Consider the following 18,474-nt stretch of genomic DNA (forward strand, 5'->3'; position numbering starts at 1 on the left):
GCCTCACCTCCCAAATGCTAGCTCCAAAATTTTTGGACCAGGAAATCTGCATATATATGAAGCACCCTGCCCATTCTTGTGTACATCAGAGTTGGAGAACAATCTCTCTATATAGCCTTGCTACTCAAAATTTTCAGGTAGTAACTGAGAGCATATTGGAAACTCAGAATCTCGGACTCCACCTCAGAATTACTGAATCAGATTTGCATTTTAACAAGATCCCCAGGTTTTTCTTATGCAAACCGAAGTTTGAGAATCACTGTTCCATGGCAGTGCTTCTCCTACTTTAGCCTGCATCAGAATTTCCTGGAGGGTTTGTTAAAAGTTTGCTGGGCCCCACCCCTAGAGTTTCTGAATTAATGAGACTGGAGTGGGGCTGTAGAATTTACATTTCTAGCAAGTTCCCAGGTGATTCTGACGCTATTGGGACAGGGACCACACTTTAAGAACACTGCTCTGAGATAGTGATTTTCAAATATGAATGTCCATTAGAATCTCTCAGGGAGTTTAAAAAAGTAAAAGTACGTAGATGCTGAGGCACTTCCCAATGAATCAGGCTGTCTGAGGGTGGGGCCCAGGCATCTGGAGTTTTAAAACCTACTAGGTGATTCCAATAGGTAACAAGGTTGAAAACTTCTGCTTTATGTGAACCACAACTTCATTCTAAGACCATGTGCATTCTACTGCGCCATACTGCCGATCTGCAAAACAAAGAATCTGTGTGACCACTTCAGAGTGAAAAATAGTAATTCATCGGCTGGTGAGTACAGAATTCTTATATGAGGCTTTTTTTATTTTGACCAAAATATTATGTAGAAAACTGTCTTTCTAATATATCACTTTGTTTTTTCTTTTTAGTCCGTTATTTGAACACATAACTTCCCATCTATTACTTGAATAAGCTATCAGTTCAATATTTGTTCACCTTACTTTTTATTCTTGTATTTTCTATGACTTTGTATTCATTCCCCTCAGCCTATTTAATCATTGTAGGAGAGGAAGACAAATTCTCTATTCTCTAGGTCCTTCTGGTTGGTCTACAAATTAAATTGACATGAGACAGAATAACAGGAGAAAATCACACAAAGCTTTATTACATGTATACATGAGAGAGACCCAGGAAAGCTGAGTAACTCAGCCCGAATGGCAAGGTTGCATCTTAGACATGGCAATGCATCTTAGATAGCATCTTCAGCTAAAGACAAAGGAGGGTGTTGGTGGTAGTGGGTTGGGACTTCAAAGGGGAGGAAGGCAATTTAAATGGAGATGGAAAAGCAAATGTTTGGTAAACAGAACTTTGATAAGAGTGGGCTTAGCAAAGACACTCCCAGTCTACTGATACACAGAGTTATCTATGGAGCTATCTTAAATTTCTTTCAGGCAGTTGCGGGGGAGGTCAAACTTTCTTTCAGAGTCTTTTCTTCTTAAAAATAATCAAGGCAAGGCAAAGAGACACATTTTGGGGTGGCCAATTCTGATCCCCCACATTGTTGATGTAAGAGGGTATAGGTGTGCATTTAATATAATTTAGCCCCTGTCCTCTCACTCTACGGCCAGACTCACCATTCACTGCTAAATAAAATTCATATTCAAAGGGTTTCATTTCAAATTATTTAAAGAATTTCAACTGGCAATTATCTTTAGAATTGTATTGAATCTGTCATTGCACTTGTTACTGCACAAAATTGGGGTTCACTTGCCTGATGCGTGTAAACTAGCCAATTAATTGTGACATCAGCCTTTGGGAAAAGAGATCAGCTTTATTCTACAAGACTGATTTGCAGGGAGAACAGGTTGGGATGTGCCCTCAGATCTATCTCCCTGATTGAGGATTTGGGGTGAAGTTTAAGAGGTAAGGGAGAACAGGCTGGCACTCAGAAATTCTGGTGGGACAGGTTTTGATTGGTGGGCTTCAAGCACTTATGGTAAGGTTTTAAAATTTATGACAGCGTTCTAAACATTTATGGTGAGGTGGGGAAGGAAATTTAACACCAATCTTCCTGAATGAGGGACCCCTCGCTTCTGATAAGTGTCCAGCTTTCAAGTTCTGGTTGTGTCCTGGTCCTTGGGTTCCATGAGAAGGAGGATCCTTGGTTCCTCGGTCATTTCAGGTCAAGATTTCTTCTTTTGTACATGCTCTAGCTATGTGACTTTGCAGATTTTCTGAAAGGCAATTCTTAATCACTCTGTTGATAAGAGATGGGGTCAGTTGAACTGGTCTTGGAGGGCCCATGGTTACACACTTATTTTTCTTTGTTGATCCACAGAAGTGTGTGTCTGTAATATTTTTTATATTGTATTCTAGGGTTCAAATAATTTTGTAGGAAGGAATGACTTTTCTCAGAAGCTATAAGATCAGAAGAGAGTATGCTTGTGTTTGTTGGGGTGTGGAGATAGAGGAAGGAAGAGGGAGTATACATTAGGAGTTTGGATGCAGGAGTCAAAGAGGGGACAGGTGGAGAGACTGCTCACTCCAATCCGAGTGGGGTCAGGGAGCAAATGCTGCTGCAGTTGCTCTCCAACTGCTAGGGATTCTTGAAAACCAGAGTGAGGGAGATGTGATGGCACCACTGGTCTTGAGAGGTACCAATAAGACTTTGAGGTCTACTGGCATTCTAGTAGCTGGGAACCCTGACTCCCAGATGCTAATCTGTGACTTTGTTTACTGTGTGCACCAGAAGTCATCATATGACTTGAAAGTCTGATCCATAGCTAGAAATATTTTTGTATGTGTGTGAAGCTGGAGAATTAACTTTCTCTTTTGAGACTTGGGAAGAGACTGAGTAGGTTATCATGAGACTCTTCCTGGGCATAATGGCCACCTGGCAGAGCTGCTTAGTTTTGATTTTCATTAAGATAGGAAGGCTGTGTCAAAGCCAGGCAACTATACCTTCCTCACTGTTTCAAGGGGTCTGGAGAATGACAACATTATTGTCACTGGGTATTCAATGCCACTATCTTTCCCAGCTAAGTTTTAAGGAGTGACAGAGGATTCTGGGGATATTCCTTAATGTTAACATGTCCTATATTCTGGCTAGTATGACAGAAAAGAAAACAAAGACTAGACGTCTTTTTTTGTGATCTCAAGTCTTTGCGTCTTTGTCTCCATTATTGCTGAGTGCGGTGGTCCTTTCAGATAAAACAAGATTGGATTAAAATGCAAGACTGGGCTCAGAATTAAAACCCTCTTGAATTATGCTGTTCGATTTCAGGAACGTAATTACAAATATGATTATCCAGGAGTCAGTTTCTGGTTTCAATATGTGCCACATGGAAACCAGATGTGCACACTCGTGCAAAGATCTCGGGAGACTGATTTATCGTGGCAGCTCAAATGTTTACAGCTTGCACTTTGTACTTGAATAGATTTTCTTTGGAGAGAATTGACTCAATGCCTTTGAACATGTTTTTATTTGTGATTGGTTATGTAGTAAGGATTTCAAGCTCAATTTGGATAAGAATCTTGCTCTTTGAATTACTTCTCTATTCTGCATTCAACTACAACTTGCTTGCAATCCTCTGTATGCCCTCCCACTTACCTCTTTAATCATTCTTACTAATAAATACTTTAAGGCTTTAGGGAAATATAAGATTTTTGTCAAGCTGTATTTATAATTTTTCATTTTCCAGTTTCCTCAGCTGTAAAACGAGATTGGTGAAAATACGTGTATATCAATGTGGCTGCTAAATGCTCTATAAACTGAGTTAAAAGCTAATGCAAAGTCTGAAAATAGCAATCTTTAGAAAATATTAAAATACACTCACTACGTTTTCTTTTCCCTACAATACCAAACCGATTTCCTGGAGGATAGGGTCCATGTTTTCCATGTCTTTGGTACCCATCGCGGCACTGAATAGAACAATTTGCACAAAAGATACTCTGGTTAAACAAGTGAATGTACCTGTGTAACGGGACATAAGTCAATCTGTCTGTCAAACAATTGTCAGTGTTTCTTGGTAGATATGAATAGCTTCAGAAAATTAAAAGTGCATGCGAGCTACATATCTCCTCCCCTATAACCTGCTACCTGGTGGTATGTTATAATAAAAGCAAGTCTCAGATCACACTCCGGTACATGTGCAAACATTTATTAACGAACAGTCACAAACACAGTTGCATAGTCTATTTCTGTAAGCAGTTCCTACTCTCTGTCCCTTTAGGGCTCCTGGGCACTTAGACAAAGCACTTCACATGAAAGAAAATCTCTGAGGCAAAGGCACCATATTATAAAGGCAGAGTCACTTACCATATTTGTAGGCTCAAGTGATAGAATTTCTCATTTAGTGGCAGCACATGGATCCAAAAGAACAGGGTTCTAGATCTAGGGTGCTACTTCAAATATGTAAAGCTGCTGGTCTTAACAGACCGTTCAGTCTCTTTCAGGAAAGGCTTGAGGTAAACGCTTTCTAGAAACCATATATCCTCATGCTAACTAACCAAGCCTCTGGTGCAGATTTAGATACCTGTATTTGGAAGGTTTGCAGTAGCTTCCTATGGAGTGAGGGCCTCTGAGATAGGGTCCTTCAGATGCTAACTAATCACCTCTGGAGTATGCATTCCTTATTAGAGCACTTCACATGGTAACTATCAGAACCTAGGATGTAGGAAAAAGTTAACACACTGTCTATGCTGAAATATCTAAAATTAAATTACAAACAATATAGGAATGTTTCTCTCTCATCCTTTGCATCAAATACCCTCTGGAATGACACTGTTCTTAGGATGGGTGATTCTGATGGGCTCTGCCTTTATAATTTGGGGGAAGGAGTCTCAGAACATGTCTAAAGATGCCAGGCCTGTACTTCTTTCCCTATTCTGATGTGGGTAGTGTTTGAAATCCCCCCCCCTTTTTGTTTTTGGTGAGGAAGATCGGCCCTGAGCTAACATCTGCCTATCCTCCTTTTTGCTGAAGAAGACTGGCCCTGGGCTAACATCCATGCCCATCTTCCTCCACTCTATATGGGACGCCGCCACAGCACGGCCTGCCAAGCAGTGTGTCAGTGCGCGCCCAGGATCTGAACCGGTGAACCCCGGGCCGCCACAGCGGAGCGCACGCACTTAACTGCTTTCGCCACCAGGCCGGCCCCTGAGATCCCTTCTTAATGGCACCTTTTGGAGTCAAAGAGTCTTGTTGGCTCTCATAAATTGCAGTTATGTTCCTTGGACACATTGCACACCTAAAGCAAACTGGCTCAGTGATGCAGACCCACAAGATCAAAATGCCTGACAATGTGAAAAATCCCATTACCTACAAGCAACAGTTTTGTGTTCTGATGCTACATGTCTCTGAGCGAGTTCCCTGTGACCCCAGAAACATATATCAGAGGTCTACAAACTATGGCCCTAGGGTAAAATCTGTCCTGCAGCCTTTATTCAATTTAGCGGTAAAGAAAGTTTTATTGGAACATGGTCATGATCATTCATTTATGTATTGTCTATTTCTGCTTTTACACTACAATGGCAGAGTTGAGTACTTGAGATAGAGATGGTGTGTGGCCTGCGATGCCAAATATATTTACTGTTTGGCATTACAGAAAAAGTTTGCCGACTCCTGATACAGACTATAGTGGAGTAGCAAAGAGCATGCATTGTGCCTCAATTTCCTCATCGTTCAACGGGGATATAGCATTACCTATCTCATAGGGTGTATGATGATTAAATTATTGGTGCATGTAAAACAATTGGAGCAGTGGTTGAAACAGCGTTTATTAAATGTTAGTTGCTAGGTGAAAGCACTTGAGCAAACTTGACTTAATATTCTTGGTGGGCAGTTCTCTGAGAGATTCCTCCTTATGTTTGCCTACTCGTTGTCCTTTATCTTCCTGTTCATTTCTACAGAGAGAGAACCTTGGTTCCACACATGATGACCTCCCACCATCTCCATCAGGCGCTGGATGTGTCCTCCCCACCAACAGATCTATGAGTGCCTTTCAAAGACTTTCTCTTCCTATCCCAAGACAGCACTGCAAAAGCATATAATTTCACCCTGCCCTCTTGCTTATTTACTCTGTTTTCCAGCTTTATTGAGGCATAATTGACAAATAAACATTGTATATATTTAAGGTGTACAAGGTGATGTTTTGATATGTGTATACATTGTGAAATGATTATCACAATCAAGCTAATTAACATATCCATCACCTCACATAGTTATGATTTTTTTTGTGGTGAGAACATTTAAGTTCAACTCTCTTAACAGTTTTATATTAGTGAATGGATGTGCTGCCCATTCTGTCAATTCTGTAGAGAAGTGTTTAAAAACACATGAAAAATATGATTGCTAAAAAAAAAAATCAACTCTCTTAGCAAGTTTCAAGTATATAATACAGTATTACTAACTATAGTTATAATGCTGTACATTAGATCTCTAGAATTTACCTTACAACTGAAACTTTGTACCCTTTGACCAATGTCTCCCCATTTCCCCTTCCCCCAGAACCTGGCAACCACCATTCTACTCTCTGCTTCTATGAGTTTGACTTTTTTAGATTCATACAGTATTTGTCTTTCTGAGTCTGGCTTTTTTCACTTAGCATAATGTCCATTTACTCTTTCTCTTTCTTTTGTTCCAACAGTGACTTATAACCTAGTTCATGTTTTGATCTACTAGGTCAGTATCACAGGCATAGCTTTGACCTGTGGTAGATTAGAAATGTGTTAGAGGTTGTGATTTTTCACATCAGTGTTTGGAATCCAGACGCTGTGTATGTGTGCCAGGGGAGCAATCCAATGCACCCACTCATGAGTGTGAAACTCAGGTGGACAGGGAATTCCAGGTTGTGGATAATGCACACCCTTTTCTGGAGGTGGGGCTGGAGTGTGGTAATCAGACGAGAAATAATTAAAGACTTTATCTAAGGGTGATGGCTTCCACAGGTGAAGGCCAGCGGACGAGCAGGGAGATGCTGCCAGTCTGCATTATTCTGTACATTAATAAGCTTGTGGGATATTCACTCGACTCTTTCCAAGTCATCAGACCTTGTTACAGTCCAGATCAGTGGCTGTAACTCCGTGGGAAGCTTGAAATTTTAACAGTCTTCATTCCCTAGTTTCAACCGGTGCTTGAAAAATATTCGTACCTCAGGGAGATGTGCAATTTTATGAAGGATTACGGGTTCTGTATACCAGCTCTGAAAAAAAGTGGTTAGTGAAAGGCTGGCACTGAGATGTAGAGCAGCCAAAGGGTGGGAGCTGAGCTGTTGATATTTTTGTACGAAAGACAGGTTTTTGAAGACCAGCCATATCTCAAGGCATTGATAGATTTTATTTAAACAACATATGTTCTGCTGACCCATGAGTCGTCAGGGCTCCCATTCCCCTGTGTTAGAGCAGCCAAGCGGCTGCTGACTCAGGGAAGCTGAAAAAAATGAACTGACCTATTTATTCCTTCACATTGCCCCCTCCCCCAGGGTCTTATCAAAACAGAATTTCATTGCTAAAGGTAATTACCCTGTTCTCTCCAACCCTGCAGTGTATTCCAGGTGAAAAATTGCTGGCCTCTGGTCTCAGCCCTTTTGTTTCTTATGGAGGCACTTATCCCCAGTGAGGCCAGAGGAATTATGCTAAGAATAGTAATAGCCAGAAAAGAAAGGGCCATTAAAGCCTTTTTCAGGGGTGACCAATAGGTAGCATCTGGTCAAGAATAGACTCTCTGACCCAGGTGCAAAATTTCTGCTTATGCTGCGTTTCTAATCTTTGTGCAAGGAGTTAGCTGAAAAATAGAGAATGCTAATTTTAGGTGTTTAATCATTTTGGGGGATTCATTCATTTAAAATTAGCACACAAAAGGAAAAGTCTAGGCACTTTAAGGAGGACTCTTATTTATTTCATTTTATATTCTGCACACCTTAGCTTCCAATTCTGATCGCATTTTCATGGGAGACTCAGAGGCGGATGCTGTTTCCCAGCTGCACAGTCTGTTACCATGAAGATGCACATTTAAGCCTGTTTTGGCAGCTTCTCTTCCTCAGAACAGTCTGCCTATATTTTATGACTGTTTTTCATTTCCTTGTGCTCCTTACCTTGCCACTAAATTGTATGTGGGGTTGAGAAGATCCATGCTTAAAATGATAAGTAATGGGGGATTTATTTTTTAGCCAAAAGATCATTCTCAGGTAAATCTTTGGTTCTTTATCATAGCCATGTTGATTAATTAACCGCAGTGATCCATTTCCTCACTTTTTAAAAATTTTATTGCAAAAACAATGTAACAGTGCTAAAACATTTTGAAAAAGGACAAAAAATAACTTTCCACTCTTAGTCCCATGATGCAAAACAACTTTTTTTCTGCTTATTCTCTTCCAAGTAATGCCCGCAAGCATATACCTTTTTACATAGTTTGTAACTGTCGGGAGAGAGGGAGAATCTCCCTCTGCCCTTTCCCTTAAGGTTCTTCTGGTTGACCAAATAATTAACAAGACAGGTTAGCAGGAGAAAATAATACCAAGTTTAATAACATGTATACATGAGAGAAACTCAGAAATGAGCAACTTGTCATTCTGTATAAGCTGCTTGCTTAAGTATTGTAGCTAAAGGCGTGGAAGGTGTTGGGGGTGGTGTTTTGGGATTTCAGAGGGGAAGAAGACAATTCACATGGAGAGAGAAATGTAAATGTTTGTCAGACAATGCTTTGCAGGGCCACCTATAGAGAATGTGGCCAGAGAGACAGGAATTATAGTAATCAAGAGTGTGTACATTTAAGTCTTCTTCCATCCTGTTAAGCGTTTTCACAGATAAGGTCATCCTCCCCTCTTCTCACTACACAGAGGGAGATACCTTTACAAATGTAAATATTTGGTAAACAGAACTTTGTTAAGAATGGGCTTAGCGAGGACCCTGGCAGTCTGTCTACACCCAGAGTTAAATTCCTTTAGGCAGTTTGGGGGAGGAAACTCAAATGATTTTCCTGAGTCTTCTGCATCTTCATTGTTTTCAGCTCGAAATAATCCACATATCAGAGTGGTGCGTCTTGGGGTGGCCTGCCCTGAGCACCATCATAACCATTGCGTGCATACAACTGTGTATTCTGCTTTTTATGCTATATGTTTTAAACATTTTGACAAATTACTAGTCATCACAGATATATTTAACAACTGTGAAAATTCCATGGAATGGATGGGATACAATAAACTTAGCTGTTCCCTTATTATTAATAAAGTCTTTTTTGCCCCTTTCTTCTCCTCTCTCCTCCTTCCTCCTTCTCTCTCCTCCTCCTCCTTCCTCCACTTCCTCCCATCTGCCCCCTCCTCCTCCTTCCACCTACTTCTTCCTTTTCCTGTCTTATCCTCCTCCTTCTCTTCCTCCTCCTTCTCCTCCTCCTCATCCTTTCTGCTCCTCCTCGCTATTATAGATAAAACAAAAAAATCTTTTCATGTATATATTATATACATTTATAGCAAGTTATAATTCATGTATATTATATATATATATATTCCTTCTGCAGACAACATAGCTGATTTTTTTTTCCTTAGAGATAAATGCAATATGAAAGATTACTAGGAGAGAAAAAGAAACTTGAATTTTATAACAGTTACTTAGGTACAAAAATAATAGTTGTGCTCAAAAATTAAGAAATGCTAAAGTAAATAATGATATATAATTATTGAATTATTTGATATTTTAACAGTTTCTTTAAAATGGTCCATATGATAAGCAGAACATCACAACTGATATGAAATTGTCTGTATTTGAAACAATTCACTCTCCAATGAGCAGTATTCTGAAGTGTTGATATATACAAAATATTTTATAGAATACATTTCAAAAAGTGTAAAAATCTATTTTAAAAATATCATTAATAAAATATAAAAAGAACATACTTTATTGAAAATGAAGAATGCATGAAACACATTTTATGTGTCCTAAACATAGGCATACTCAGGTTTTAGGGTATAATCCTCTTTCATAAGAAGTTTCTAATTTCTCTGTTTCACTCTTTTGGATTTCAATTTTGAAGTGTTCTTTGTAGTTGCTTTGAATACTTTTCACCAAAACTTTAGGGGAGTTCTGACAAAGTATGTGCCACAGAATGAGCAATGGCTACGTGCAATATTAAGGGAAAGAATTAAAAACAAAACAAAACAACTCTTTCTATTGAAATTCCAGAGAAAGCTTCAAATGTTCCCAATGAGAATTAAACTTTTCCCTGATGATTTTCTTATTCCTTGTTCCTTTTCAAAATGGACACACAAGTTTCATAGCAAGTGGCTTCTTCATGAGTAGTACTCTCCCAAATTCCTTGTCTGTCATTAAACTCAGGAGAGCTTCTTTCACAATTATTATGCCATACACTCCCGTCTGTGCTACAGCTTCAAAAGTGATTTATAGAGAACACGTTCTCCATTCACAACATCCAACATCCACAAAGATTCTGTAACCATCAGCATGCCCCAGGATGGTTGGAAACTCTAAGTGGGGAGAGTGGCTATTGCTAGGGCTATTATTCTGTTACATTTGGCTTCTCTTGTTCCCCATACACTCCACCCCATTCACTGACATTTAAAGCAGGAAGGCTTTTTAAAATACACTTAGCCTGACAAATGTTGGGGAAATCTATTGTTAGTATCCCCAACTCTTAAATCATTGCCATCTCCCTTCTTATTCTTGACAGCATCATCTCATAGTGAAACAACTAACACATTTGTGAACCATTCAATTATTTCCTTGACCATCCAATGGTTTAGAATTTGTAATATTTATGTGAAAAATAGTTCTGAATAAGAGACCATTGATGTATCATATTCACATGTGTTTGAATTTCTTTCTCTTTAAAAGTTTTATCCTCCATATTTGAAGTCGTAGTATAGGGCTTGCCATTAGGTTATCCAAATATGTTTCCTTATCTGTCTAGTTCTTCAGGTTAAGTTCATAGCCTTATCTGGAAGCAAACTATCCTTGGATTTTGTATTCTCTGGAATATCTGCCTCAAAAACACCTGAAGATTTTAGCTCTGAATGAGGTTTAAGAGCAATAGAGTATTTTACTCTGAAGTCAAAGTAATTTTGAATGTCTTTTCTTGTGAAAACAATAATAGGACCGTCATTAATTCTCTGCAAATTCTCTGTGATTTCAAAATTTGTCATCATTAGAAAAAATCACCTAGCATTTTCTTAACTTGGTCTTTATTAACCTGCAGCCTGTTTTGCTGTGCATTTGCAGAATTGTCTCCAAGTCAAATACTGATTGCATTGCTGTGGACAAGTCTTTCTGGCTTTCATGCCAAATAGCAACACACTCTTGGAAGACTGTTTAACAGGCAATGTCTGGATTGATTTTTGAAGTGCATTGCAATCATCTTTCCATACTTGATTATTTTTTCTTGTCAGCTAGCCTGCTGCTCCGTGCAGAGGCTTGCTGCTTGTTCAGGGTACAGAAGCCTTGAAGTAGTAGCCTGAATTGAGGCACAGAACATAGGCCTGGTCATAAGGAAAGTGTGGTGCAGGCCTCAGTGAAGCAAAGGAGCACTAAAGGAAGACACGGAGAAGGAGCTGCTCAGGGCCTGGGGGCTTATCTGGAACCCGAGAGTGGCCCAAGGGGAAGCCAAAGTAGAGAGACTTGATGCAGCCAAAATGGTAACTGATGCTCCTTTCTTACTCCTTTGCCCCCTGGTGCCAGGCCCTGGCCAAACACTGCACTACAGTCCCCTTTGCCGCACGCTCCCTTGAGGCCGGAGAGAAAGAGCAGAGGGGCTGAAGGAGAAAAGCTTCTCATTACGACCTCCCTCTTCAGGATTCTCCTTTTGCCTACCTGCCCTCTAGGCTTCCCACCACTTAGAAGATCATTTAATACATACAAAGGATCAAGGTAGCTTTTCCTAATGCTATATGTCTGTGCATAAATGTCAGGCGCTCAGAGAGGCCTTCCCTGGCCCATAAAAGCTAAACTAAGCCCCGTTGTCCGCCTAATAATTCGTGTTTTCCTACTCAGGATAGCATAGGAGCTTGGGCTCCGCAGTCAGACTGCCTGGGTTTGATTCACAGTTGCTCTGCTTCTAAGCTATTTGACCTTGAGTGAGTTGCTTAACATAGATGTACCTCAGTTTTCTTCCCTATAAAATGGTAGTCTACCTTTTACAACAGTTCTGACAGAAACATACTCAGTAAATGTTGGTTGTTATACTAATACCCTCACTGCAGTTTATAAGGGCACATTTATGGGTCATTTACTTGTTCAATGTTTCTCCCCCCCACTACAGAACAGGGATTGTGCGTTTGTTGTTTGTCACTGCATCTCCATCACACAGCACAGTACCTGTCACATAGGGACTTAAACAACATTTGATGAATGAATCACTCTTGTAGTGTTTCAAAGTTGAACAATTGCATTTTCTTTGCAGCTTTATAATAATTCTATTTAATTATTTACTTTTATGTGCCTTAATTATTTATGGTCAAATTCTTTTCTTTTTCAAATGTTTGTTCTACAAATGTTATATCTCAGCCATTATATAAACCTCTTTTGTGTGTGCCTATATATAGACACACACATATATGCATACCTGTATACACATACATATATATAATATGTATCACACACACTTTTTAAACAATAATAATAAAATGGAAACAAATATGCCTACCATCCAATTTAAGAAATAAAATATCACCAGTGCATTTGAAGCCTCTTGCATGTCTGTTCCCAATCATATATGCCCCCAACACCCACCCTGGGCTACTATTCTGAATTTTCTGTTAATTATATTCTTACATCACTTGACCGTTATACCACAAATGTCTGTATCCTGAAACAATGATTGTTTAATGCCACCTGTTTTTTGACCTTTATGTAAATGGACTCACACTGAATATATTCTTTTGTGTTTTTTTCTCTTTTTCCCCCTCCTCACTTCTGTTGTGTACAGTCGGAGTTCATTTATTTTCCCTGTGATATTGTATTTCATTGTATGACTATACCTCTATTTATTTATCCTTTATACTGTATGGATATCTGGATTGTCATCCATTTTTCTCCTATTAGGAACAGTGCTGCTATGAACCATCTTATACATGTCTCTCAGTTCACAGGTGCAAGAGCTTCTCTGGTATATACCTAAGACTGTAATTGTGGGATTGTAGGGTATGCCATCTGAAACTTTTCTAGGTTGTTTCTCCTTTTGTGATGCCCACATCCACTGATGATTTTATATCAATTATTTTACTGTAAGGTTGCAAAATGGTGATATTCCAATTCTATCATTCTTTCTTCGTTTATTAGCTGGAACACTTCTATGAAGGGAAACTTTCTCCTCATCTACTATTTAGTTACCCAATGGTACAATTTATTTAGGAAAGGAGAAGGTCAATGGTTCATTGTTTTCTCTTTTTCTACCGGTTTTCAGAATAAGGACTTGGTTGCCTAGCATCCTTCAAAGTCTACCAGTGCATTTTTTTTTTAGTATCACTATGAACACATGAATTTAAACATATGGGTTAGACACATTTTAACTCATTGAAATGATTATTCTTATTGAGGCTCAAGTTGTCCCATCTTTGGCTAATGTGAACCTCTTTGACAGGTACCCGAGATTTTTGTACACAACCCCAGTAACCTTTGGTAGCTTCCTTACCCTCTTGTATGACAATGTGTCCCAGGCTCACTCAGTTCGTTCACTTCCAGTCCTAGACCTGTAATCTTCTATCTTTCCAAGGATCACTGCTTTCCTTTAGTGGGAAATAGTGTCTCAAGACCATAATCTGGACACTCAGCATTCTTGTTGCCATTATGTTGATTATTATCTCTAGGACATTTCAGTGGGCAGAGCTAGGAAATATTTTTCTTTAAGGAAAAATAACATCAGGAGTTCACACTAATATTCCAATTAGAATTCAAGATTGCAAAAGTTTTAGTTAACCTCTTTGATCTGTATCTCTTTTCTCTCACATTGAAAATTCTACTTCCCACTGACACTGACATAATTGTTTGTTTTATCCTATAATACACACACCATAATCTCAGAATAACAATCTAGAACTACCATCATAAATGTGATTTCTCAAAGTTTAATTTAATTTTATATTGTTGTGTGGTTTTTTTTTGGGGGGGGTAATTCTTTTTACAAGTCTCTTGAAATAATTCTGTGTGTTATTTGCCACCACCTGATATGTAGCTAGATTTATGTTTCATTTTGCTTTCAAATTTCAGAGACTGCTTTATTTGGATTTAGCTTTTAATAATTATGTAAAAATAATTATGTAAAGCGAATCTATAAATCAAGATATATTCAAACAAATATAGTTTCTATTCCTGTATCCTCCATCCTATTCCTTTCTTCCTCAAGCATTTTTTGAGATTTGGGTTTATGCTTTCATTTTTAAAATATAAGCCAATACATATGAATTATTTCCCTAGCAACCTCCAAAGGTGAACAATAACTTTTTAAAATACCACTATGAACCTATGGATTTACACATATTTGATGTGTTTTCATTCATCAAAATTATTATTCTAATTGATGCCCAAATGTTTCTATATTTGGTCAATGGAAGTCTCTTTAAGTTTGTGCCTGAGTTGTTTGGATACAACTTCTGTAGTCTTTGACAGCTTCCTAGATTTCTGGTATAACAAGATGTACCCCCCTTTCTTAGCTAAACAGTAGCATAATATACACGCTTTTCACCTTGCATGAATGTAATATAATTTATTCAAACGGTACCCTATTGGTGGACATTTGGTTTGTGTCCAGCCTTTTGCTATTATAAATGATGCTGCAATAAATAGCCTTGCACATAGCTTTTCATACTTTTGCCAGTGTGTCTTTCCTAGAAGTATGATCTCTTGGTCAAAGAGTATATTCATACACAATTTTAGGAGCAATTTCTGAAAAAACAGATCATCTAGTAAATTGTAAGCCATTTATTATCTGGCTGGCTATATTGTTAGAACAGGCTTTCTTATGATAGATAAGCAGTTCCACTCTTGGTCCTAGTGAAAATGGGGAAAACAGGTTAATTGGTCTTTCTTGGCAGTCAGTAGAATTTGACCGATGTTGTGTGGAAGATTTGCTCACTGGCTTTGTTTATTCAAGATTCTTTCCATCTGGGCTGATGGAGTTGACCTTGAGGTTGAAGCATGCCTTTAATACTGCTAGGAAACTTGAGTGAAAAGAGCATATGAAAAAACGTTGTTACCAGTAGTCTACATACTCCACACAGGGTATGGTTTTTTTGCAGGAGGATCAAGCCCCATAGCCAGTATATAAGTATATATTTTTTAAAATAGTAGTACTTCTTAGGTACTTAAGAAATGAACCCTACTTGTCTCCTCTTATCTCATTTCTCTTGCTTCTCCTCTTCCTAACTCCCCCATGGATGGCACCTTGATATTCCCACTTCTCCCTCATTCATTCATTCAACAGATATTTATTGAGTTAATTTCTATGCATGTCTCCACTGGGATGTTATTTTCACTCAGGGTCCATGTTACTTTTTGCAGAAAATTCTTAAGTTTTTGCTTATAACCTTTATCAAAGTTCACTTTGGATACAGAGTGTTTGTCACTGAATTGTTAAGGAGCCTCCTCGCCCCACCACAATACAGGCAGCAAAATGTAGTCTGCCTGTATTACTACTTACTAGGAAATGGCTTCTCTCCTATTTGTGTCAGTTTGTAATCTTCATCTCACTCACTCCAATCTGACATTTAGTATCCGAAAACCTTGCCATGTGGTAATACTTTTCTTCAGGTTTTCTGCTGCATTACAGTGAAGGGGGAAATATTGTTAGCTCCTTTAAGTAGGAAAAGTAACATCCTTCTTGATTAAGGTGAAAACTGAGGATGAAGAAATATGTATACCATGGCACTTCCTATGAAACAGCATTAAACATTTTCTCTGCTATATGCCCTTTGCAGCTTCTAAAGGTTATTCCTATTCAATCATATTATGACTTTTATTATATGGACAATACTTGCCCTTGCTAGTACTCTCCCTGGAGATCAAATACTCATTTATGGCACAGTTTTACATATAGGTAGCCTGCTTTCCTTGGATGGGAGAGATCTGATCCTTGACAGTACCTACCTGGATTCCAGGCCACTGTGCTCTGCCTATAAAAACCATTCTATTTTATCACTGAGAATTTGCTCACCATTTTGCAAGGTCAGCCCCCTATAAAAAAGAAAGAAACTATCTCAGAATATAGGTGGAAGAGAGACATTTCCTAGGCAATTATTTATATGAAAATGTAAAAGTCTTCCTGAAATAACATACACTAAGTTAGAAATAAAACTGACATGGACAGACTCAAAACCTTGAAAGTCCCTTTATGTGAAATAAGACTTGCAGAGAGGGCCTAAATGCTCACGAATCCAATTTACTCTTGTTGTACACACAGGAAGACTACATTTCTCAGTCTTTCTTGCTGTTATTTTGGGCCTCTATATCTGGATCTGGCCAATGGGATGTGTGCAGAATTGAAATATACCACTTCTAAAACTATACATAAAACCCTATAAGTTTTAAGTAATAACTTGCCTGAAATCACACAGCTATTAACTTGTGGAGGCCGGGTTCAAACTCAGCTCTATCTGGCTCCAAATTCCATGATTTTTGAGAAATGTTGTCAGCAAAAGGGCAGAGTAGAAAGCATGACCTCTCATTCCTCCACAGAAACACCAATAAAACAATATTGGCACCAAAATACCTTGAAGAGAAATTCATAATTCAGCTAAGAAGTGGAAGCATCCTGGAGGAGCACAAACTTGGAGTAGTTACATGTATATTGGGTAAGAAAAGCTATTTCTCTTTGCAAGTGTCAGTCTCTCCCCCAAACTGGTTTAGCTGAGCAACAGGAAGATCACATCAGTCCATGATTTCTCCCACAGGGGGGAAGAGAATGTAGAGTATGTACCTTGCCTCTTGGTCCCTCAGGGTGCCTTCTGTGGGGCCAGTTTCTCTCTTATCTCATACTGAGGGCTGAATGGCCTGAAAAGCCTGGTCCTATGGGACAGCTAGGAACAAAGGAAGTTGGTGGGGGGGGATTAAGCCCTTACAGCTGGCACTGCTCTGTGAGATTGGCAATAGGCACAGAACTGAGCAATAAAAAAAGAAGCAAACAGAAATACTGGAGCTGAAGAACACAATAACTGAAAAATTCACTAGAAGGATTCAAAAACAGACTAAATAAAGCAAAAAAAAGAATAAGTGAATTAGAAGACATGCCACTTGAAATTATCCTGAGGAGCAAAAAGAAGAAAGAATGAAAAAGAGTGAAGAAAACCCAAGGGACTTATGAGACTCCACAAATTGAACCAATATGCACATTATGGGAGACCCAGAAGGAGACATCAATAACATAAAGCGTTGGGGGAAAGGAAGCAAATTGTAGAATTTGTGTATGTGATTGAAGTTAAATTGTTATCAGGTTAAATTGATTGTTATAACTATTCATTGCTTTAAGGCTCATGGTAAACACCAGTGAAAAACCTGTAATAGATACACAAAATATAAAGAGAAAGAAACCAAAGCATACCATTAAAAAAAAAGTCATCAAATAACAAAGGAAGACAGTAAGAGAGGAAGAAAGGAAAAAAGGAATTACAAAACAGGCAGATAACAATTAAAATGGCAATAAGTCTTTACTTATTAATTACTTTAAATGTAAATGGATTAAATTCCCCAATCAAAAAACATACAACGCATGAATGGATTAAAAAACAAGACCCGACTGTGCGCTTCCTACAAGAGACTCACTTTAGCTTTAAAGACACACATAGCAAGAGAGTGAAGGTTTGGACAAAGATATTCCATGCAAATGGTAACCAAAAGAGAATTGATGTGGCTATTCTTATATCAGACAAAATAGACTTTAAGTGAAGCACTGTTATAAGAAACAAAATATTATACAATGATAAAGGGATCAAATCATTAAGAGGATAGGACAATTATAAATATATATGTTCCCAATATTGGAGCACCCTATCTATAAAGCAAATACTAAAAGATCTGAAGGGAGAAATAGCAACAATACAATAATATTAGAGATCTTCAATACCTCACTTTCAACAATGGATAGATTATCCAGACAGAAAAACAAAAAGGAAATATTGAACTTGAACAACACTATAGACCAAATAAACCTAACAGACATATGCAGAATATTTCATCCAATGTTGGCAGAATTCTTCTCAAGTGCACATGGAATGTTCTCCAGAATAGATAATATGTATGGCCACAAAATAAGTCTTAACCAACTTAAGAAGACTGAAATTATATCAAGAATCTGTTACAATCACAGTGGTATGAAACTGGAAATCGATAATGGGAGGCAAATTGGAAAGTTCACAAATACATGGAAATTAAATTAAATTAACACTTGAACAATCAGTGGGTCAAAGAAAAAATCAAAAGTGAAATAAAAAAATATCTTGAAACAAATGAAAGTGGAAACATAACATACCAAAACTATGGAATGCAGTAAAAGCAGTTCCAAGAGGGATGTTTATAGCAATACATGCCCTCATTAAGAAAGAAGAAAGATA

At 38.3% G+C, this 18,474-nt stretch overlaps 1 long non-coding RNA gene across 2 annotated transcripts in view; it reads left to right on the forward strand.

Moving 5' to 3' along the window:
- The first annotated feature begins 407 nt into the window (after positions 1-407).
- Positions 408-18,474, forward strand: part of LOC131400131 (uncharacterized) — a 28,297-nt gene continuing 10,230 nt past the window's right edge. The window contains exon 1 of one of the 2 annotated variants that reach the window (XR_009217308.1): positions 408-760. This is a non-coding gene — a long non-coding RNA (uncharacterized LOC131400131). The remainder of the gene's footprint in view (positions 761-18,474) is intronic. The other variant, XR_009217307.1, reaches the window with a different exon arrangement.

This window comes from Diceros bicornis, chromosome X (assembly GCF_020826845.1).
Source record: "Diceros bicornis minor isolate mBicDic1 chromosome X, mDicBic1.mat.cur, whole genome shotgun sequence".
In the NCBI taxonomy this organism is placed as follows: Eukaryota; Metazoa; Chordata; class Mammalia; order Perissodactyla; family Rhinocerotidae; genus Diceros; species Diceros bicornis.